The sequence below is a fragment of the Narcine bancroftii genome, chromosome 5 (genome assembly GCF_036971445.1).
Source record: "Narcine bancroftii isolate sNarBan1 chromosome 5, sNarBan1.hap1, whole genome shotgun sequence".
In the NCBI taxonomy this organism is placed as follows: domain Eukaryota; kingdom Metazoa; phylum Chordata; class Chondrichthyes; order Torpediniformes; family Narcinidae; genus Narcine; species Narcine bancroftii.
The window spans coordinates 248,354,953-248,378,408 of NC_091473.1; the positions used below are offsets into that span (position 1 = coordinate 248,354,953).

The 23,456-nt window shown below is 42.1% G+C and overlaps 1 protein-coding gene across 1 annotated transcript in view; it reads right to left on the reverse strand.

Annotated features, from left to right (window-relative positions):
• LOC138765547 (neurofascin-like) overlaps nucleotides 1-23,456 on the reverse strand; it is a 216,497-nt gene that overhangs the window by 118,605 nt on the left and 74,436 nt on the right. Inside the window, exons 2-3 of the mRNA XM_069942578.1 lie at nucleotides 3,757-3,932; nucleotides 3,365-3,485 (exon numbers count right to left, since the gene is read on the reverse strand). The gene's annotated coding sequence lies outside the window, so the exon portion shown is untranslated. The remainder of the gene's footprint in view (nucleotides 1-3,364; nucleotides 3,486-3,756; nucleotides 3,933-23,456) is intronic.

The window sequence follows — 23,456 nt, forward strand, 5'->3', positions numbered from 1 at the left end:
CCTGGAGGAAACCCATGCAGATATGGGGAGAACATACAAACTCCTTATTGTAATAGAGCCGCCTTAACTGCTATGATAATCATGTCACCCAAATTGGAGGTGAATGTTGCGCTGTTCCAGAGTGCAGTCCTTGCAGACTCTATTTAAAGCTGAACAAGGAAACTCTCAGGAAAACATTTAACCTCCAACCAACATTACTACACCAGGTTGATCCATTGATACACAGCTAATTGTGAAATTGTGTGAATAGACAGCTATAATTCTCATACAGCAAAAAATGATCACATGATAAAGTTATTTCTTTGTCCATAAAATGTTTTTGGTTATCCTTTGGCCAGGAATGGTGTTGTATGAATGTCGGGCTTCTTTCGTTGTAATCCCAAGTATTATATAAAAGGAAGACGATTTCATGACCTATAACTGGATACAATGTTCACAGTGCCACATGCAGTTCCATCTCTTTCTCCCCTGAACTGCTGTATGTTCCTTTGAACCTTGGCTTCTCTGGGCTTCAATGCTCTGTTCCAGTTGGATATCTTGAACACCAGATCTCTTGCAATTTGTTCTTAACAATTCGACAAAGCCATTCATGGTGTGCGTGCATTGCTGATTTGATTCCTCCTGATGCGGAGGACTGCACTTTTTTGTACTGAATTAAGTTGCATCTGACATTGTTCCGCCCACTTGCATATTTGGTCCAGTTCATTCTACAAATTCTGAGCAGCTGCTGCCGATTCCACTTTGCGTTGTGTGCAAAGCTGGATAGTTTGATTTGGTTTCCAGCCCCAAATCCAAAACGTAACTTGAGAAATGGCCCTCACATGTTAGTATGTTCACTTCAATGTTTAAGTGTTTGCTTTGCGCCAGCTTCAATTATGGAAATAAAAGGATGAAAAACCAAGTGAATCCTCAAAACCTGATCATTAATCCCAGCTTTATCAGAACCCAAACATTTTGGCATTAATATCTATCTGTGAAAAAAAAGTTTTAAAAGAGCCAGCTCTTCCAGGCTGAGGAACAACCTTTTTTCCCCCCTCCACGGACAGTGAGAAGGCTGAATGACCAAAGGAATTGCTCACACTAACCATCTGAGACTCTCATATTTATGCTCTCAAGTAATATTTATTTGCTTGTTGTTTGTCTGTATGTGTATTATGCCCGGTTGCATGGCTGCATGTTTTGCAATGAGGACTGGAGAATGCTGTTTTAACAGGTTGTACAAGTACAATCGGATGACTCTAAACTTGACTTGTATTATTTTGAAAATAAAGGTGTATCGGGTGGAAATACTGCTTCAAAGGGGCATCAACCATCCTAGTGCCCAAGAGTAGTGCGAGTTGTGTCAACGACTACCGCCCAATAGCACTAACTTCTACTGTGATGAAATGCTTTGAGAGGCTAGTCATGGCCAGAATTAACATGTACCTAAAGCAAAGACCTGGAGTTGCTGCAATTTACCTGTCATCACAATCGCTCCACAGCAGATGTAATATCGCTGGCTCTCCACTCAGCTCTACATCACCTCAAAAACAGCAATTCATAAATACGGCTGCTCTTCATCCACTACAGCTTGACCTTCAATACTATTAGGGTCAAGAAGCTAAAAACTCTAGGCCTCTGTACTCCCCTCTGCAACTGGATCCTTGACTTTCTCATCGGAAGACCACAGTCAGTACAAATTGGAAGCAACATCTCCTGCTCACTGATTATCAACACAGGTGCACCCCAAGGATGCACTTAGCCCACTGCTCTACTTTTTATACACCCATATCTGTGTGGCCAGGTACAATTCTAATACTATCTGCAAATTTGCCAATGGCACCACAGTTGTCGGCAGAATCACAAACAGCAAAGAGTAAGGAGGCCGGAGGTAGATAGATCAGCTCGTTGAATGGTGTAACGACAACAACCTTGTTATCAAAACCAAGGGGATGATTGTGGACTTCAGAAAGAAGTCAGGGGCTCATGATCCAGTCCTAGTTGAAGGCTCAGTCATGGAGAGGGTCAACAACTTCAAATTCCTGGTTGTCAACATCTCTGAGGGTCTGTCCTGGAGCCTCCATGTTGATGCAATCACAAAGAAGGCTCCCCAGCAGCTATACTTTATGAAGTGTCTGAGGAGATTCAGGATGTCACCAAAAACTCTCAAAAACTTCTACAGTTGTACCATGGAGAGCATTCTGGCTGGTTGCATCACTACCTGGTATGGAGGCACCAACTCCCAGGACAAGAATAATCTCCACAGGGTTGTTAACTCGGCCTGCGATATCACAGGGATCAGACTTCACTTCATCGAGGACATCTACAAGAAAGGGTGTCTTAAAAAAGCACCCTCTATCCTCAAAGACCCCCACTACCCATGCCCTCTTCACTCTGCTACCATCAGGAAAAAGTTACAGGAGCCTGAAGACGAGCCCCCAATGGGACAAGGACAGCTTCTTCCCCGCTGCCATCAGATTCCTAAATCAATGAACTAAAGACACTGCCTTACTTTTTGGGCAAATTTTTAAAATTTATAGTACTTTTGTTAGATGGTTATAATATGAGTGTTTGCACTGTGCTTCCACAAAACACCGACTTTCGTGACTTGTTCTTGACAATAAATCCGATTCTGATGGTTTCACGGTCACATTTGTGGCATTTCCACTCAAAACAGAATGTCCTAGTTCTCAACGATAAACCTGGTGTCCATCTCTCTCTGCTAATGTCCACATAGCATGTAGGATCTTAACCAAAACAACCAAAAGTCTTCATGTCAGCTGCCTGAAACCAATGCCAAGACATATTCTTCATGCCAATTTTACCCAACCTTTGTATTATTCTCTTGTAAATTGTTCTTGGCATCGATTTTGTTTATTTGCTTGTAGAAGTTGTGGTAAAATTGCTGCCATATCTTACAGAATGATGGATGAGACAGGAGAGGCTATATCTCCTACTCTTGATTACAGTAAAATCCCCATTATCTGGAATTCAAACAACCGGCAGTCTCAGGCAAAAAGAAAAAAAAATCGTAGAAATAGGTAAAAAATATAGAAGCTTAAAAATGGCACCTCCCCAGCATCATGTAATCTCAAGCAACCAGAAAATATGCTTATCCAGCATCTACCAATCCCTATAGGTGCAGAATACCAGAGATTTTACTGTATAATGTGTTCAGTGAGCCTCTGATCTTCATCCATAGTTGGAGTTATCACACTGGTCTGGAGGTCTTCAGCACCAATGGAAGTGTGCCTTATCTCCCTTAACATACTTCAGCTCCTTTGAGTCTCTTACATTTCCCAATTAAATCATTTTGTTTTAAATCCAGAAGATTAAAGAGCCATTTATATTAAAGAAAGTGCACTGTGTGCACACATACACTTACCAGAACTAGAGAAGGGAAAAATAAAATCGAAGCCAAAATTTTCTGTTCACCTAATTAAGCATTGTGCATGACTCCCAGTAAATATCCTTCAGATGTATCCCAGCTGCCAGCTTCAAATGTACTGTGGGGCGAGAAAGAGATAAGATTTCACTAAAGAAACACCTTCATCTCTTCCTTCAACTCATAACTTTGCTCCAGATTCTCGCAGGATATATTTAAACATATTCATGCACGTGGCTGTGATACCAGTGTGGAACTTGCAAAGTGAGAGATCACGGAAGCAACCCCTTGGGCTCACTTATTCTGAACCAGCCATTTACACTAATCCTACATCAGTCCCTTTCACTCTCCCCACAAGCTCAGGGACAATTTACAATTGCAAATTGACCTACCGATCTGCACGTCTTTGAGGCGTGGGAGAAAACCAGAGCACCCAGATGAAACCCACACGTTCACAGGGACAATATGCAAACTCCACACCGGACGTCAGGATTGAACCCAGGTCCCCGGATCAGTAGCTCCATCAGCCACGCCACTCTGCCACTTTCTGAATTGTCCTCCTCCTTGGCTATAAAACAGTAAAGTTGACACATCGAGATGCTGTGAACAGAGGGATCATGTGCAGGCAGCAGAGATTTTAATTTGGCATCTTATTCAGCGCAGATATATTATGGGTCAAAGAGCATATTCCTGTGCTGTATAGATTTATGCTCTATGAATGAGGTATCGAAGCAGCGGTAGTATCAATTTGTAAATGTATGTTATGTTAAAATTCAGCCTGACATTCAGGATGTACAAACAGGGAATGGCTGAATGTGGAATTGGATCACCAAAGTGTTTAATTCCTTCTTCAGTCTGTTTCAACCTTGAATGTGCTGTGAGGAATGATTACAGTCAGGGCAGTAATTACATAAAAACCATTGCAGAAACTGATCCAACTAGGTCAATATTGACTCTTATATTCTATGGCAATTTCTTCCTCACCTTTTTAAATTTATTAAGTATTGCCCTTTGCACAATGTCGGGCTACAGGAGAAGTGGCAATATTCATCAATAACTAAAATGCTAAGGACATGCTAATGCACAGATTGACTTGGGAAGTGCTTGAGCACAAATCACGAAAGGCTGGATTGTAGGTGCCACAGGTTATTAAGAAGGAAAATTGAATGATGGCCTTCACTGCCAGAATTCTGCTGCAGCTGGCACATGGTACTTAAGAAAGAATACAGTAGCTTTCGAGGAGGTGCAGAGGAGGATCACCAGGCTGATTCTGGAGAAAATTGGATTAGCCTATGAGGAGAGATTGAGTTGCTTTGAACTGTACTCTCTGGTCTGAACAACGTGGGGATCTTTAGAAAGCAAAGCTAAAAGTGATAGATACGACAGAGGCAGAAATGTACCATGTATATTGCTGATTTAGATTATGGCGAGAATGAATATGTGGCAAAGTTTGCAGGTGGTGGAGTAGGAAGTTGAAGAAATCGAAAGGCTGCAGAGAGACTTGGGCAGTTCAGGAGAGAGGGCAAAGGAATGGCCTGATGAGATACAATGTTGAGAAATGTACAGTTGCACATTTTGGAAGAGGAAATAAACAGGCAGATTATTATTCTTGATGAGGAGAAAATTCAAAATTCAGAAGTGCAAAGGGACTTGGGGGTCCTCGTGCAGGATAACCTAAAGGTTAACCACCTGGTTAGATTGGCAGTAGAGAAAATGAACGCTATGTTGGCATTTGTTTCAAGAGGAATAGTGTATAAGAGAAAAGAGGTGATGATGAGGCTCTGGAGCACTGGTGAGACCTCATTTGGAGAACTGTGTGCAGCTTTGGGCCCCTTATCTTACTTAGAAAGGATATAATAATGTTGGAGAGAGTACAGAGAAGATTTACCAGGAGGATTCCTGGAATGCAAAGGTATGAGGAACACTTAGTGGCTCTTGGACTCTATTAATTGGAGTGTAGAAGAATGAGAGGGGAATCTCATAGAAACATTTCGAATGCTAAAAGGATTGGACAGAGTAGATGTGAATAAGATGTTTCCCTTGGTGAATGAATCCAGGACAAGAGGGCATGGTCTTAGAGTTGGAAGGTACCCATTAAAACAGAGATGAGGAGAAATTTCTTTTGTCAGGGTTGTGGATTTGTGGAATTCATTGCCACATACAGCTGTGGAGGCCCGATCATTGGGGTAGATTAAGGGGAAGATTGATAGGTATCTAATTAGTCAGGGTATCAAGGGATATGGGGAAAAGGCCAGAATTTGGAACAAGAAGTGAGAACAGTTTAGCTCATAGTCGATTTGTGAGGCAGACTTGATGGGCCAAATGGCCTACTCCTGTTCCTTTTTCTGGTGACCTTGTGAAAAGTTGTTTCCACTGCTAAGTGAGACTAGAACTAAAGGTCATAGCCTCAAGATTTTGGGGAGTAAGACAGAGAAGAGGAGGAACTGCTTTTCCCAAAGAGTCTGAATGTATGGATCAGTAGAGGTGATCTCAGTTGGACAGATTTTTGCATTGTGGGATAATTATGGGGAACAGGCAGGTGGGTAGATCAAAGTCCATGTCCAGATTAGCTATGATATTGATTAGGGAAGCAGGCTCCATGGGCCAGATGGCTGACTTCTGCATCTATTTCTTATGTTATTACATCATTCTAGTCTTGTGTGGATGCACTTGTGTCATCTTGCTGAAAAGATCTTGTACTGTGGCAGATCCTTGCCCTGTGTTCTGACATCCAGTGGGTGGTCCAGAGGAAACCCTGCATTTGTAAAAGGTGGAAAAGGCTCTATGACCACTGGTTAAGCCCTACCCTGGTCTTGGCTGGCTGTCATATTTTGTGGAAGACTATAAATGTCACTGACATTGTAAACACTAAATAACCAGAGAAGAATTCTTTACAAACCATTAAAATTCTTTTAGAAATTAAAATACTTAAAAACATTTTAAAATAATTAAAAAAGATTAATTCATTCAAATCATCTAATTAAGACTTGCCTTGACTCTAACAGATGTGCATGCCCATTGAAATAATCACACTTACTATTTCTGTGCAGAGATCACCTTCAGTGCAGAGATCTGCTCAGATACTCATTGAAAAACCTATCTGAAACAACCAGACCACACCCATATTGAACCTAATCCAAGACGAAAGGGTTAAAAAAATTTAAATGTCGACTCAATCTGAGTTTAACACTGGATCAGTCCACAATGCTCTGGTTCAATAGAGAGATGCGTAGCATATGTTCTAGAGAATTATAGCAAGTTTGCACTCTAAGAGATGGTCAGTGTCAAAACTCCAGCACAGAGTAGACAGCTAGATCAGGGCTTTTGAGTTCATAAAACATTGCCGCACAATACAGTTCCTTCAGCCTACGATGTTACGTCGGCCTATGTAAACCTACTCAGCAATCTAAACCTTCCCTACCTCACACCCATAATCCTCTATTTTTCTTGCATCCATGTGCCTGTCTCAGAATCTTTTAAATGTCCCTATTGTGCCAGCCTCCACCACCACCCATATAACCATATAACTACTTACAGCACAGAACAGGCCAGTTCGGCCCTACTAGTCCATGCCGTAGCAAATCCCCACCCTCCTAGTCCCACTGACCAGCACCCGGTCCATACCCCTCTAGTCCCATCCTATCCATGTAATGATCCGGTCTTTCCTTAAATGTAACCAATGATCCCGCCTCGACCACGTCTGCCGGAAGCTCATTCCATATCCCCACCACCCTCTGCGTAAAGAAATTTCCCCTCATGTTCCCCTTATAATTTTCCCCCTTCAATCTTAAACCATGTTCTCTAGTTTTCTTAATTGAAAAAGTCTATCCACATTTACTCTGTCTGTCCCTTTTAAAATCTTAAACACCTCTATCAAGTCCCCTCTCAATCTTCTACGCTCCAGAGAAAAAAGCCCCTGTCTGCACAACCTTTCCCTGTAACACAGCATTCCAAGCACCCACTGCTCTCTGTGTAAAAAAAAATCATACTCCCGACGTCCCCTAAGTTTCTTCCCCTCACCTTGTACGATGTCTTGAGGTCACCCTATTTATGCCTCTCATCATATTAAGTCTCCTCTCATCCTTCTTTACTCCAAAGGAAATAAAGCCCTAGTTCTGCCAACCTTGCCTCATCAGACACATTCTCAATCAAGTCAACATCCTGGTGAATCTCCTCTGCACCCTCTCCATAGCTTTCATGTCCTTCCTGTAATGGGGAACATTGTCCACAGGGCCACACCGCATTTTTTTGCCAATCACAAAGAAAAAACATTTCCCAGGAAGGTCCAGCCCATGACATGATCTGAGTGGGTTATCTCTGTTGAACTGAGACTTCCATAACTGAAGGATCCCTGATCAGAGCTACATTTGCAATCTCAGCGGGAATGCTGGATTAACCTTCAGCATCTCTGAGGTAAAGTAATAAAACTAGCCTTATGCCCTTTAGAAATTGAGGGATTAATCTGAGCCTGGTGTAATATTTCCCACAGGTAAACTTGTCATAACCACAGCCTGAATATTAAGAATGAAAACCTAGACTACGTCTCTGTGAAGAATAGTGTAAGCAAGATGTTGTACTTACGGTCGTTGGCCTCAAAACCCACTCTAAATGGTAGATGAAAGAAACAGAAAATACACGGCTGTTATAAAAATGAATAAATGATTGGGGAAACCACAGTGTGTGGTCACATGGGAAAGGAAGGGATATTACTGAATGGTTCCCACACTCCATAGCTGCAACACTATACTGGATCACCCCTGTCATAGATACTGTGTCATCAGTGAGCCCATCACTTCGTCACTGGATCACATGCTGATTGGTGGATGGAAGTTGTCCATCATGAGTTTCTAATACAGGAGAACTAGGGGAAAATCTGGAGCACACAGGCAGAGTTTTAGAATAGGGGGTTACACTTTAACCAACAAATAAAGATGAATTTCTTCTCTGAGGGTCATGAATATTCAGAATTCTCACATTCAGCTATGGGGACACTAAATTATCAAAGACTGTTCAGGCCATGCTAGTAAAAACTCAATGCTGGAGAAACTCAGCAGGTCAAACAGTGTACTTTATGTAGTGAAGATACATAACCAAAGTTCGGGCTTGAACTCTTCAACAAGGTACGGGAGTGATTTTGACCTGCTGAATTTCTCCAGCATTGTGTTTTCACTTCAATCATGGTTTAGTTTAGTTTATTTATGTAGCACATTTAAAACAACTCGCGTTGACCAGAGTGCTGTACAGATTATAAATTACATCTCAATTTAAGCAGCTATTTAAATTGCAGTACATAACGGGTACCCAAGGTTCAGAATTGTACATACAACATGGTAACAATCAACAATCATCTCAAAACGCTCGTGAATAAAAATACAACTTCAAACTGGATTTAAAAGAGTTAAAGGAAGGGGCTGATTTGATCCAGGGAGGAATCTTGTTCCACATTTTGGGGGCTGAAATAGCAAAGGCGTGATCTCCCCTGAGTTTGCAATTTGAGCACAGAATAACCAAGCACTCTAAATTGGCCAATCTGAGGGGTCTTGAAGTGGAGAAGGACATTAGGAGATCGATGATGTAGGAGGGGGCGAGTCCATTAAGGGGTTTGTAAACAAACTGGAGAACTTTAAAATCCATTCTGAGCCGCACTGGCAGCTAGTGAATGGAGGCCAGAATAAGGGTTACATGGACGTTGCTGCAGCATTCCCAGTTGTAGATGGTATAATGATGACTGACTAATTCCCTTATATAGAGTTAGTCTAAACAGAGAAAATGAGGGTGCAGATAACTTTCTCTAGGTCTTTCAGTGACATGAATGATTTGATTTTGGCAACAGTGCAGAGCTAGTTTTTACTACTCCATTGATTTGTCTGTCAAATTTGAATGTGGAAATCGAATATCGCACCAAAGGATTCGACATGTGGTTTAATAAGGGGTGGATAAGTTATCAAGGGTATTGGTGATAATTTTGGTTGAGTTGGGGGGGCAAATAGGATGATCTCAGATTTGCCTTCATTTAGTTGCAGGATGTTTTGAGTCCTCCAGAGCTTTATGTTCTCCAGACAGTCGTTGAGGCTGGATATCTTTGGTGGATTTCAGGGGGAGATAGAACTTCATTGGGCTTCAGGGGGAGATAGAGCTGAGTTTCATCAGAATAGCAGTGGAAGGAGATGTTGTTTTTCTGGATGATATGGTCAAGGGGGAGCAGGTATAAGGAGAAGAGAATGGGGCCCAGAATAAACCCTCGTGGGACCTCACAGGAAAGGGTAGCAGAGGAGGATGAAAATTTGCTCACGTTGACAGAGAAAGTCCTATCACTGTTAAGATTTAAACCAGTTCAGGGCCGTGCCATTGACACTGACTGTCTGCTGGAGTTGATCTATTAAAATAGTGTGTTCCACAGTATCAAAGGTCTAATGTCCAGGAGAATTAGAATGATGGAGCGCCCTGGGTCAGTGGCAAAGAGCAGGTGATATGGTGGGCCTGACTGGAATCTTTCTGATTCAGACTTTCGTGTTTTGCCTCATGGCATGGAAGTAGGGGTTTGGGACTGTAGGGGAGACAAGCTTCATGGGGAACTAGCAGGATTAGATCAGCTCTGGCCTTATTGAATGACCTTGTTCTGTTCCACTGATGCCTTTAGAGCTACTGCTCTGTTCATTCAACAGTTCGAGATGAAATCTGTGGCAGTCCCTCCCTGTTCTTGGCTTCTGAGAATTACTGGGCATTAGGTGTATTGAGAGTGGCTTAGATGTGCTGATGGTCAAGTCTTTGCTCCCCAGACACTTTTAATTACAATAAAATCAGACATACAGACATCCTGTAACTCCTCTTTCCTGGTTTCATTTCATAATTACCAACGTTAAAGGCCACAAAATGGTTGGAAATCAGACAATCAGTCACATAAGGTGGTGCACCCTCTTTCCTAATCAGCCCGACACCTCTCATCATCACTGCCTGTGGCTGATGGAGCAACAGGTAATGCAGAGATGCACCTGGAAACTCTTGCACCTATCGCACAACCTCCTGTTCTTACAAAATGGTCCTCCGCAGGCGTGCACGCTCATGAGGTGACACTAAATGGAATTTTAACAGAACAAAGGCCTGATTGTGTGAAGCTGAGATCCATCCCACACAAACAGTTAACTTGGAGAGGCCCCCTTCCCAGCCATGGTATAAAGAGGTATTTTGTTGGTTTCACTGCACTGGTTTCATTCAGAAGAACTGTGAATAATCCCTCCCCTTTAGAATAAACTGCAAGTAACCCTACATGACAAACAGTGACTGTGTGAGTGACCCTTATTCTGCCACATAAAGGGTAATTAACCCTTATGCTCTTGTAAGAAAAATGAGTGACCCTTGCACTATAATCTGCAAAGGAAAACTTACGATCAGAATCTATCGTCATGGTCAAATCATGAAATTCGGTGTTTGCTGCAGCAACATAGACCAAAATTTCATATTATGAACCATCTTACAACAATAATATATCATTAAAAAGTAATAATATACAAAAAGTAAGGCAGTTTCTTTGGTTCATTGGTCATTCAGGAATCTGAAGGCAGCGGGGAAGAAGCTGTCCTGGTGCCGCTGAGTGATGAATAAATAGTGAATAATCCCTATTCCTCTGTTACGAGCCCAAAGGACCTCAAAAGCCAGCAGCAACAGACATTCACCAAGACAAGTGTATTTTTTTGTAATTCTTTATTTATCGCACTATGAACCATATCAACCAATATATTTACAAATGCATCTCTTTAAATATTCACAGTGACGTTTTCTCTTTTTTTTTCACCCATCCCTCCTGTCCCCCTTTCTACCCCCTTCCAAAAACAGTAAATATTGGACATATAAAATACAATAAAACAATATCTTTATACAAAAGGAATAAAAATAAAAAAGACGTATCATCTACTTATTCACATTAAATCTGATCGTGTTTATCTTCTTATCATTTTAGGTGGTGGAGCTCCTAAGCCTGCTCTTTCTGTTATGTTCCATATATGGTTCCCAAGTTTTTTCAAACATTGTAACTTTGTCTTTTAAATTATTTGTGATTTTTTTTTCCCAATGGGATACACTTAAACTTGGTTGTATATTCCATTAATGTTTATAATCATATGGTCCAATGTGGCCATCTTATATCTTTATTTTCACTTCTTTTCCACCTCTTCACCACCTTCATCCCCTTTTTTCCATTACTGTTTTTTAAGTTTTCCCTTTTAATCTCAATATATGACAACGCACTTAAGACGTGAAATAACCCAACAATCCCCACAAGCAATAACCCTTTAACCCCAAATGAACCTCCCCTCCTTGGATTGCCTCCTGTCCCTTGACGGCAACCACAACTCCCTTTTCCATTCAGTTTGCGAACTTACTCGCAAGCATCAACCGATTTCACAGTGACCATTATTCTCCCCACAGCCCCCCCCAGAGAAGTATTTTCCTATACTGATAACAAAGCTCTCTTTTTTTCCCCCTTCTTCCCCTTCTCTTATCCATCTTTAAATCTTTATATATACATTATCTTTATATTTTTACATATTTTTGTATATTTTCTTGCCAGTCATCCTTCTTGTCACTCCTCCTCCTCTCTTCTCCTGTCCTGCAAATGTTCAGCAAATTCTTGGGCTTTCTTTGGGTCCGAGAATAGTCTATTCCGTTCCCCAGGAATAAATACTTTGAGTACTGCTGGATATCTTAATATAGTTATACCCTTTCATCCATAAGATTGTTTTCGCCGTGTTGAATTCCTTCCTCTTCTTTAAAAGTTCGAAGGTTATGTCCGAGTAAATAAATATTTTTTGTCCCTTATATTCCAATGGCTCATTGTCTTCTCTAACCTCCTTTCTTGCCTGCTCCAGTATGTTTTCTGTTGTCGTATATCTTAGAAATGTTACCAATATGGATCTTGGTTTTTGATGTGGTGGCGGTTTCGGTATTAGCGCTCTATATGCCCTTTCGATTTTTATTTCTTCATGTGAATCTGTCGCTCCCAACACCTTCGGGATCCATCCTTTTATAAATTCCTTCATATCTGACCCTTCTTTGCCTTCTTTCAGGCCCACTATTTTTATGTTGTTTCACCTACAGTAGTTTACCAATACATCAATTTTTTGTGACAATAAATCTTGTGTCTCTTTAATTTTTTTTCACTCTCTTCCAACTTCCCTCTTATATAATTTATCTCCATTTCTACAGCAGCTTCTCGTTCCTCCACATTTTCTACTCTTTTCCCTATTTCAGTCATGACCAACTCTAAGCTTTGCATTCTGTCTTCAACTCTTTTCATGTTTCTTTTGATTGAACTAAATTCTGATGATAGCCATTCTTTTAATGACCTCATTTGTTCTTCGAAAAAGGCTTTATCTAAACTTTGTCCTTCTATTTTACCTTTTTCTTTCCTTTGAAATTCTTGGTCTTCTTCCTCCTCTTCTTCTGTGTCTGTATCTATGTCTGTGTCATCTTCTTCTCTTCTTTGTATCTGTATATCTTCACCCTTCTCTGGTGAGCTGCTTCTGTATCCTTGCTGGGCCTCCCGCTGCAGGTCGACCCGTTGTTGGGCCTCCTGCTGCAGGTCGACCCGTTGTTGGGCCTCCCACTCCTCTCCACAGTGGCTCTCTGCTCCAATGTGCAGGTAAGGTCTTCTTCTCCAGTGATTTTCCTTCTTCCCTTTTCTCTGTTATTCTTACTTTTTTCTCTTTTGGGTGCCATCTTCTGTCTCTTCTCTGTGACTTTATCTTTCTCTTCTTGCATTTTATGTTTATTGAGCTCTGTTTTTTCCTCACTTTTTTTCTTTTCTCTGGAGAGGGCTGGTTCCACCTGACCAGCCACTACTCCATCACGTGACTCCTCTCCAAGACAAGTGGTTTTTAAAACAAAGGTTATTTTTAATCAACTTTAAACATGAAAATAGAATCAAACTTCAACTTAACTCTATACTTAACTAACCCAAATTAACACCCTTCTAATTCTAAGCGCAGGTGTATGTAATGTGTGTGTAAATTTAAGAAAAGTTCTTTGGTTCACAATTTAATCTCACTTCTCCTTCTTTCAAGTTCTCTGGTTGCAGGCAATCACCATACTGTGCACACCATTTAACATGTATAAAGTTCACCAGGCTTGGTGCTTGAAAGGTAAATGTTTACCGCTCAGGAAGGTTCTTGTAGGGTTTGCAGACAAAGAAATTTGTTGCTCCAGGATTTCCACAACTGAGGTACCACCACTAGTCACCTCAGGGTCTCGCTGATGAAACTTGCCCCATCAGGGTCTTCTAGATGGTAACCTCTTTCTTCAAGCTACCACAGAGTTGCATTACTTCTTCTATTTCAAGAGAAACATCAGACAGATAGCACTTCCACCATCTACTCCTCTGGAACTTGCTTTCATCAGTTTCAAACAGTTTTCCCTGGATTGTACTTTTCAGTTACTTGTCAGTGTCCCACACACTGACTGACTGACTGAACTGTTAACTCAACTCTCTCTCTTTTCCAACTGAAACTCCAAAGAGAGCATGTGACTCATATCTTGCAAAACCCCCACCTTCCTGAGCAAAACAACAGGAGTTCTTTCTTCTGCTCCCATCTGCTGTTAGATAAACAAAATCCAGGAGTGACCTTTCTATGAGCACTTTGCGGAAAGGGTACTGATAGACAGCATGACTCCAGCAAGACAATGGCCAAGCATTTTATGTCAGTTCAATTAACACCTACTTGTGAAAGGTGCTTCCATTCTCCAGAGATCCTGCAATGTGAATTCTTCAGCCTTTCAAATAAGATCTCTTTTAAAATGTGTGAATGTATGTGACCGACTCTAAATCGTATAAATTCTCCCCAAATATTAATACTGTTACACCTCAAACTGTGATTCTACACTAACTGCAACACAGCACTATTGGCATAGCTGTTAGCGCCAGCGTTCGGGACTGGGTTCAAATCCCACATTGTCTGTGAGGAGTTTTTAACCTTCTCACTGTGTCTGCGTGAGTTTTCCCCAGGGCCTCCGGTTTCTACCCACCGTTCAAAAAACGAACCGGGGCTGTAGGTTAATGGGGTGTAAACTGGGTGGCATGGAGTCATGTTCCGAAATTGCCTGTTACTGTGCTATATCGGAATTTAAAATTGCCGAATTACCTTATTGAACATACTATTATTTTGTTGTGTAACACAGCAATTAATCCTTACAATGTACACTTAACATACAGTAATCTTCTCAATGTCTTCTAAGATAGTTTAAATTACATCTATTTTTGTGTTAACAGTTAGAGCAATTGATTAAATAAAAGAGAAGCATATGGCATCAGAAAAGTAGAACTTTACGATGTCTTTCCCCTCAGAGATGGACAGCTTTTGGCAAGTTAAAAACTGAACAGTATTCTTGCCCAGAGAGCAGTCAGTCATATACTAATTGCTATTTTACACCATAAAATTGCAAACAACCAATATTACATTACACATATACAATCTGCTGAATAAACAATAGCTTGAAGAGAATCAGAATTTATTGTCACAAAATTCATTGTTTTCCGGCAGAATCACAGTGCAAACATTTATATTAACCACCTTACAAAATAAATTAAAAATGTGAGAAAAAGGCAAAATGAGGCAGTGTCTGTGGTTCATTGTTCATTCAGGAATCTGATGGCAGTGGGGGAAAAAACTGTCCTTGTGCCAGTAAGTGCTCATCTTCAGGCTCCTATATATTTTTTCCCGATGGGAGCAGAGTGAAGAGGGCATGGCCTGGGTGATGGGGGTCCTTGAGGATAGAGGCTGCTTTTTTAATGGAGTGAAGACTGGCGCCCATGATGCCGCAGGCTGAATTAACAAACCTCTGGCTTTCTTTTCTGCCCTGAACGTTAGCACCTCTGTACCAGACCATGATACAACCAGCCAGAATGCTCTCCACGGTACACCGATGGAAGTTTTCGAGAGTCACCTCCTCCGTCTACTCACAAAGTTCCACTGGTGGGCCTTCTTTGTGATTGCATCATCATGGAGACCCCAGGTTAGATCCTTGGATCTGTTATTGACACCCAGGAATCTGAAGTTCTTGACTCTCTCCACTGCGGAGATCTGTACCGTTACACTGTATTCCGTTACTTCCGTTATTCCGTTACACTGTATTCCGTTACTTCCGTTATTCCGTTACACTGTATTCCGTTACTTCCGTTATTCCGTTACACTGTATTCCGTTACTTCCGTTATTCCGTTACACTGTACACCGTTACAATGTATTCCATTAAACACTGCAAAGAATCTGTGCCGTGCTGAATAAAAAGTAAGCTAGTAAAAGCACAGAAACGTTGGAGGAACTCGGCAAATTCACAGCTTACAATAGGAGGCAAATACTGTATAGACGGTATTATCGACGTTTCGGGCCTGAGCCCTTTTCCACGTAGCTTGTGCAGTTTCACAGTGAGTAACCCTGAAGAAAACGGAGGTCCTCCATCAGCCAGCTCCCCACCATGACTACCAGCCCCCCCACATCTCCATCGGGCACACAAAACTCAAAACGGTCAACCAGTTTACCTATCTCGGCTGCACCATTTCATCAGATGCAAGGATCGACAATGAGATAGACAACATACTCGCCAAGGCAAATAGCGCCTTTGGAAGACTACACAAAAGAGTCTGGAAAAACAACCAACTGAAAAACCTCACAAAGATAAGCGTATACAGAGCCATTGTCATACCCTCACTCCTGTTCGGCTCCGAATCGTGGGTCCTCTACCGGCATCACCTACGGCTCCTAGAACGCTTCCACCAGCGTTGTCTCCGCTCCATCCTCAACATCCATTGGAGCGCTTTCATCCCTAACGTCGAAGTACTCGAGATGGCAGAGGTCGACAGCATCGAGTCCACGCTGCTGAAGATCCAGCTGCGCTGGGTGGGTCACGTCTCCAGAATGGAGGACCATCGCCTTCCCAAGATCATGTTATATGGCGAGCTCTCCACTGGCCACCGTTACAGAGGTGCACCAAAGAAAAGGTACAAGGACTGCCTAAAGAAATCTCTTGGTGCCTGCCACATTGACCACCGCCAGTGGGCTGATCTCGCCTCAAACCGTGCATCTTGGCGCCTCACAGTTTGGCGGGCAGCAACCTCCTTTGAAGAAGACCGCAGAGCCCACCTCGTTGACAAAAGGCAAAGGAGGAAAAACCCAACACCCAACCCCAACTCACCAATTTTCCCCTGCAGCCGCTGCAACCGTGTCTGCCTGTCCCGCATCGGACTTGTCAGCCACAAACGAGCCTGCAGCTGACGTGGACTTTTTACCCCCTCCATAAATCTTCGTCCGCGAAGCCAAGCCAAAGAAGAAGAACCCCACTGAATCAACAGGCAGCCAAGAAACCTTTAATCTGCTGAATAAATAACAGCCTTAGACAATCATATACCAATAAGAGGAAATGGGCATTAATGCAGCTCCTCTTATAATTTTAGGTTTTGGGGATGATCTCTGCATCATGTAGGAAGCAGCGTAGCTTTTGGACAAGTTTCCAATTCCATCAGGAAGGAGGTACAGGAGCCTGAAGACGAACACACAAAAGCAGCTTCTTCTCCTCTGCCAACAGATTTCTGAATGGACAATGAACCACAGACACTACTTCATTTTCTCTTCTTTTGCACCAAATTATTTTCTTTTAAATGCAATCAATTGCAATATTTGCACCTGTGATATTGCTGCAAAACAACACATTTTGTAACATGTTCAGGACAATAAATTTTGATTCTGAATCAATGCCCATTAACGCTCCCAGATAGATGTAAATACGTAGGTGTCATGGTGACACTGTTTAGTATTGGATGTTTATTCCACATAGAGGGGTGGGCGAGGTGCTGTCCTGATGTCCCGCTCACCCAGGGAAAGTGCAAGCGTAATACAACGCCTCCCCTTTCTCGGTGTAGTGATCACCGTGTGGACACTGTCTAGCTTGGCCAGGCAGGGGGTCACTGAAAATTACCTACTGCATCTGCAGCAACAACTTCTCGTTGGTGCCCCCATTTTCACTGAATTTGCTACGTCATGAGTGTCCGGCAGGATAGCTGGATGGGCAGGCTGGGCTTGTTAACTTGATTGGCAGCCAGTCTAAGAGAAGGAAAATACTGATTTTAAACCCAGGCGGATGGAGCTCGTTAGCCTCGTCAGGCCATCCATCCAGGAGAAGGACACTCCGACGTAACACTTATGACCCGAGGACCTGGCTGTCGCTGTCCAAGCTTGTGAGGCTGTGGCAGATAAACCCTGGGAATCAACAGTGGGGCCGGTACTGAACGCACTGCACTCCACCTAAAAAATCCATTACACAGGCCTGAAGGACGTGCCCGTGTCTACGATCCTTCCTAAATCTTGGTTCACGAAGCCAAGCCACGAAAATTCCTCAACCAACCAAATCACTAAAAGTGATTATATTTGAAATTCGGATTTTTAATAGCAACTCTCCTCCTGTAAGATACTTTCATTATTTCGGAAATATTTTATTTCTCTACTGCATCCATCTTGGTGCTAATTGAGAACTTTTTGTTTTGCTGAAATCTCTTGAAATTAAGATCAATCTTCCAACAATTGTTGAACACAGCAGCCAGGAAGGGAAAATGATAGTTTTTTAAAAAAGTTATTTTTAATTTAGAGATATAGCACAGTAACATGCCCTTCTAAGCCTGCTCAAATACGCCCGCGTGACCAATGAACCTATTAACCTATTGTGCATTTACGATATTGTCATTTAAAACCTGACTGTAAAACCGGATAACATTCCTCCAAACCATAATGCTACCTCGACGGTAATCACAGTGGAGACAAGTTACACTTTCATAGACTTAGATTTTAAAAAGTCTAATAGCTTGAAGTGAAGAACCACTACACAGTTCACATGTTCATACGGGCCCGCAAGCTTCCGAACAAGAGCGATAAAGAGACCCAATGACCTCCTTGCCATCCCTACCATCCGCCTGCTCTCCAAGACAGCACCGCCTCCAGAACCTCCGGGCCGGCGCTCGACATGCTTGCCTCCTTTTGAAAGTGCTTGCTTATTGGTTAAAAAAAGAGTGGCAGTTGAGGGGAAAGTAGTTGAGTGACAGAGAAGGGCTGTCCGTTGAAGTCTTGCAGGTTTTTTCACCTTGGGAGGACAGGGAATGGAAAGCGATGGACCTGTTGAGCAGCAAGGAGGAAAACGTGAGGGGAGAAATGTGGTTGCACATCATGTGATGAAACTTCCAGGAACACATTCGGCCAGACCTGGTGAAACAATCTTTTACATCCGCCCTGGCATCTATCATGGGGACGTTATTAACAGCATTGTCAAGCCAGCAGAAGACGCCCACTAGATGCCTTTGAACGCAACTGGTGCAACAGTAGAGCCATCTGACATTCCGACAAGTACTTGTTCTAACAATGATGTTTTGTTTGGTGTCAGAACCAGAACAACATGTTCTCACTGTTTGGACATTCAGAGTCTGAACAGAGTGCCTGTCAGTGACATTTGTTTTTCTAAGGATCTGGAAAATAAAATACTGCTTTAATTTGGTTTGACAGAAACCAGCTTTATTTGGCTTCTTCTGTGTCCTTTCCCTTTGGTGCATTTCTCTGGATGTATGCACTAATTTTAACGTTTAAAATAATGAGGGGTCCTCATGATGAGAATTAGGATGAATGACTCAGCAAGGGACTCTAATTTAAGGTTTCTGAACAAGTAGAGTCTTTCTCAAGCCAGATCATATGGTCCAACTCATCCCTGATGACTAAGTTGGCATTCTGGACCAGCCCCATCTGCCTTCATTGGGTCGAGATCCTTCTCAACCCTTCTTATCCATACATCTGTCCAAATACCTGCTACTACGGGTTCCCCTGCACGAGTAGATGTGACAGGAAGAGAATAATTTTTAAAAACAGCAGATAGTTATTTATAAACTTGAATGCAATGCTCAATTGAAGTTCAATAAACTTTCAAAAGGGAATTGGATAAACTCTTCAAAAGGAGATGTTTGCAGGGCTCATGTTGGGAGTAAGACTAATTGGACAGCTGTCTCGAAGTGGCATCTCAGCTCTGGTTTGGTTCAACACGAGTGCAATAATTCAATGAGAAAGAGTTAAAGATACAAAGAATGGGGCTGTAGTGAACAGTCAGTCTGCCCATGCCACCTTGAGCTTACCATTTCTTTCTCAGCAGACCAATCCCATCCCTCTCCTATGTACCCATTAACACCCCTTTGATCTTGACTTGGAATACATTTCCAGTCCTTCTTCGTCACAGGGTCTAATCCCTTATTCAACAGCACCGCAGGTGTACATTGTATAGAAGACAATAACACATCGCCACCCTTGAGAGCAATTTCAGATTGGTAATAAATGTTAACCTTCTGAGAGACCCTCTCACTGGCTCTCCTCTGAGCCCTGGATTATGTGGACAACTGCAATATCAACATCAAGCTGATTTTCACGGATTATAGCTCAGCTTTTGACACCATCATCCCCTTAGTACTGGGCAGCAAGCTTCAAAATCTGGGCCTCTGAACCTCCCTCGACTTCCTCATCAGAAGACCACTGTCGGGGCGGATCGGTAACAACTGTGCTGTGATGTTCTACGTTCCTTCCACTGTTAATTATGCAGTGTGTTCAAATTGGGAGTTCTCTCTGACCTGGGCCAATTGCTCGCTGCTGTTTGTGGGAACTTGTAATATGTAAAATGGAGAGCAAGTAATATTTCAATGGCGCTTCATTGACTGTAAAGTGCCTTCGGACTCACCAAAGACATTAGAAGATGCTATGGAGAAGTAGGTCCTTTCTTTCTCTGAGAGGAACCCATGGGCTTTGCTCAGTTCCTTTTTCCTTGAATATCTGAGGTTCTCCCGTTCTGTGAAATTACCGCTCATCCAAAGAAAACAATGGTAGGCTATCGGAGACTCAATTCCCTTACTGGATCTTATGCATAACATTGGTTATGCATATCGGGAGCAATCTGATAGTGGCAAACCCTGGAGGAAACAGCAATGCCTACACGTGCCATTCCAGGGAACTGTAGCAGCTTCCTCACACTCCAGATCCTGCATAATGAACTGGTTTAAGCTGCAACTATCAGCATGGTTTCTCCACTTTTACCTCCCCCACTCATTTTCTACCTTCCTCCCCAAGACCACTACTGGTTCTGGCTTATTGACGTTTCCCCTCTGTCATATCACATCATTTTTATGTGATAATTAACTCTGGTGCTTTCTCTGTCTGATGTGTAGCCGATAATGCCTCTGAGACTGGGTCGTGAGCTGAGCATGAGGAAACCTGCCATTAATTATTTGCTTTCCGACTACCAAGAATTCGCTGTTAGATCTTTCAATTTTACATTGACTCCAGATCATTACAAATGACAAAAGAAGGAAGTTGTTCATAACCATTTGAGACATTTGTTATTAGTACTATTGCTTGAGAATTTAATTAGTCCATAAGCATACTTTAGTTTTATTTGGAATCGCTGTCCGTTGCCTGAAATGAGCTTCTCCACAACATCTATCATCAACTCAGCAAAAATAACATATGAAAAGCAGGAAATAAAAATGGACACAAAGGGGTAATTTCAGGTCCACCATCTTTAAATTTAGACATACAGCACAGTAACAGTCCAACCCACGAGTCTGTCCTCCCCAAATACACCAATTAACCTTCAAATCCTGTATGTTTTGTAGGGTGGGATGAAACCCAGGGAAAAGCCATGAAGACATGGGGAGAACATACAAACTCCTTACAGACAGCGCTATTCAAATGTTCAAATGATATTAAACATTTGAATTTGCCATTGCTATGTGAGATACTATCGAAATCTGATTCAATTTTAAGTGTTTATTATTTTGAATGGACACATCTGAATCCCTCCAACTAATGAACATCTTGTCACTTGATGTATAAATTATCCAGAACCTTAGTTATTCTCTAATCTATATGCCATCCCACAAAAACAATACTGATCCTAGCTCAGGGGCAGAACACCTGTCACCGAATACCTCATTAATTAGTCCTTAAATTTCCACGAATTCATGTAATTGGCCATGTTGTGAGGAAAATACCTTCCAGGTGAGGTATTGGAAATATGCATTGGCATCGTATCCATGCCTCCTCTACCATTGTAGAACGAGAGCAATTCAAGGTGGTGGCTCACCACCATCTTCTCGAGGACAATTGAGGATGGAAATAAATGCCGGACTTGCTCAGCTTACAAAAGTGAATAAAGCAATCTGTAATTTCTTCAAACTTGATATTGGAATCAGGGTGAAAAGGGCCAAGAGAGTACCCAAAGAGCACTTACATACGTAGCACAAGCAGAATTAAAATTTACTGCAGAGGGGTGGCACAGATGGCGTAGCAATCGGAACGGGTGTTCGAATCCCGCGCTGCCTGAAAGGAGTTTGTACGTTCTCCCCGCATTTGTGTGGGCTTCCCCCGGGGGTTCTGGCTTCCTCTCACTTTTCGAAGTGTACCGTTAATTGGGTGTAAATTTGGCAGCACGGGCTGAAATGCCCTGTTACCGTGTCGTATGCCACATTCCTTTCAATGCTTGTGAGTTGCTGTGTTTTATTGAAATTGGAAGATATTCAGTATTCAGGAACAAGTGAAATTAATTATTCAATTACTGGAAGGATTAAAAAATGCAGAAGCCATGAAGTGATATAAACAGGTATCAAGGATTCAAAAAAAGAGGCAAGGCTAATCAAAGAAATCAGCACGGAATGAATGTGAGAAAAATTGTTAATGTATTGTGTGAGAGAGTTAGCACAGAGGCCAGTGATGTATGAAAGAGGAAATTAACATTGGAAAGGAAAATATTGCTCATTTAAAGGAGAACAATTCCATTCCAGTTTAATTACTCTACCCCCCCCCCCCCCCCCCCCCCATCATGTTTGGCCGAGCTGAGTGCTTGCCGTTTCTGTTCTGCCTTTTACTGTACTGCAGTGAAGATTATTTCTTTATCCCTTGTGGTGCTATCAAGCAGAATCTTCACTTAGTTCTTGAAACACAAAAGATCTGCAGGCGCTGTGATTGTAGTAAAAACACAGAAAATGCTGATGGAACTCAGCAGGTCTCACAGCTTCCAAAGGAGGTAAAGATATATAACCAGCATTTCAGGCCTTCTTGATGAAGGGCTCATGTCTGAAACATTGATAATGTATGTGTGATAGTACTGATCTATCACCAATGTATATAATGTATATAGTTACTGTATCTAGACTGTGCTTACAGCGATTGGCTGAGAGCTAAGCCACGCCTATTGTTTGGGCCTTAAAGGGTTGTGTCCCTAGCCAGGTCGGATCATTCCGGACTGGTCGACCACCTGTGAAGAGCTCCTGACTTTTGCTAATAAAAGCCTTGGTTTAGATCAACAAGTCTTTGATTCTTTCGACGAGCTCTACAGTATGTTTGCCTCCTATGGACTCTGTGAGACCTGCTGAGTTGCTCCAGCATTTCTGTGTTTTAACTACTCTGGATCTTGCCTTAAATACCCATTACATAAACACAGAAACCAAACTGTGATGGATATTACTAGATTCTTATAATGTTGCACATTGGTTTCCAGGATTGGACCATCAGCTGAAGAAAAACAATTCAGCCCAATTCTACTTCCCAGCTCGAGGGTGAATACTTTCTTCCGGCATATTGGTGCCATGTTTATTTTCACATCTTACATGGAGATTACACGCCCTTGAAGGTGGGTCATAGTGTCTTGAAGGTAGGAGCCCTTAGTTAGGATGACCAAGCCATCACAGGGCAGGTTCAGTTTGACAAATGAACAGCAAACATACATTTCTAACCAAACAGAAGGGTGAGAATATACAATTAATGTCTAGATGATGAAGTGACGCTCTGTTTTACTCCCAGTCAATTGGTGAAACCATTTGAAAAGCAAATTAATTCAGGGGAAAATGCATCCTAGAAGATGAGGTCAAGGTGGACAATGAAAACCATCCCAGCTGAGATTACCAATATGTCAGTTGCAAACAGCAAGCCTGAACTTCCACATTTCCTTAATAATCCACTGCCCACATGGTATAGAGGAGGCAAGATGGAAGAAAACAGTGTGGGCACTCACCTCGATCTGTGATGACTGCCACCA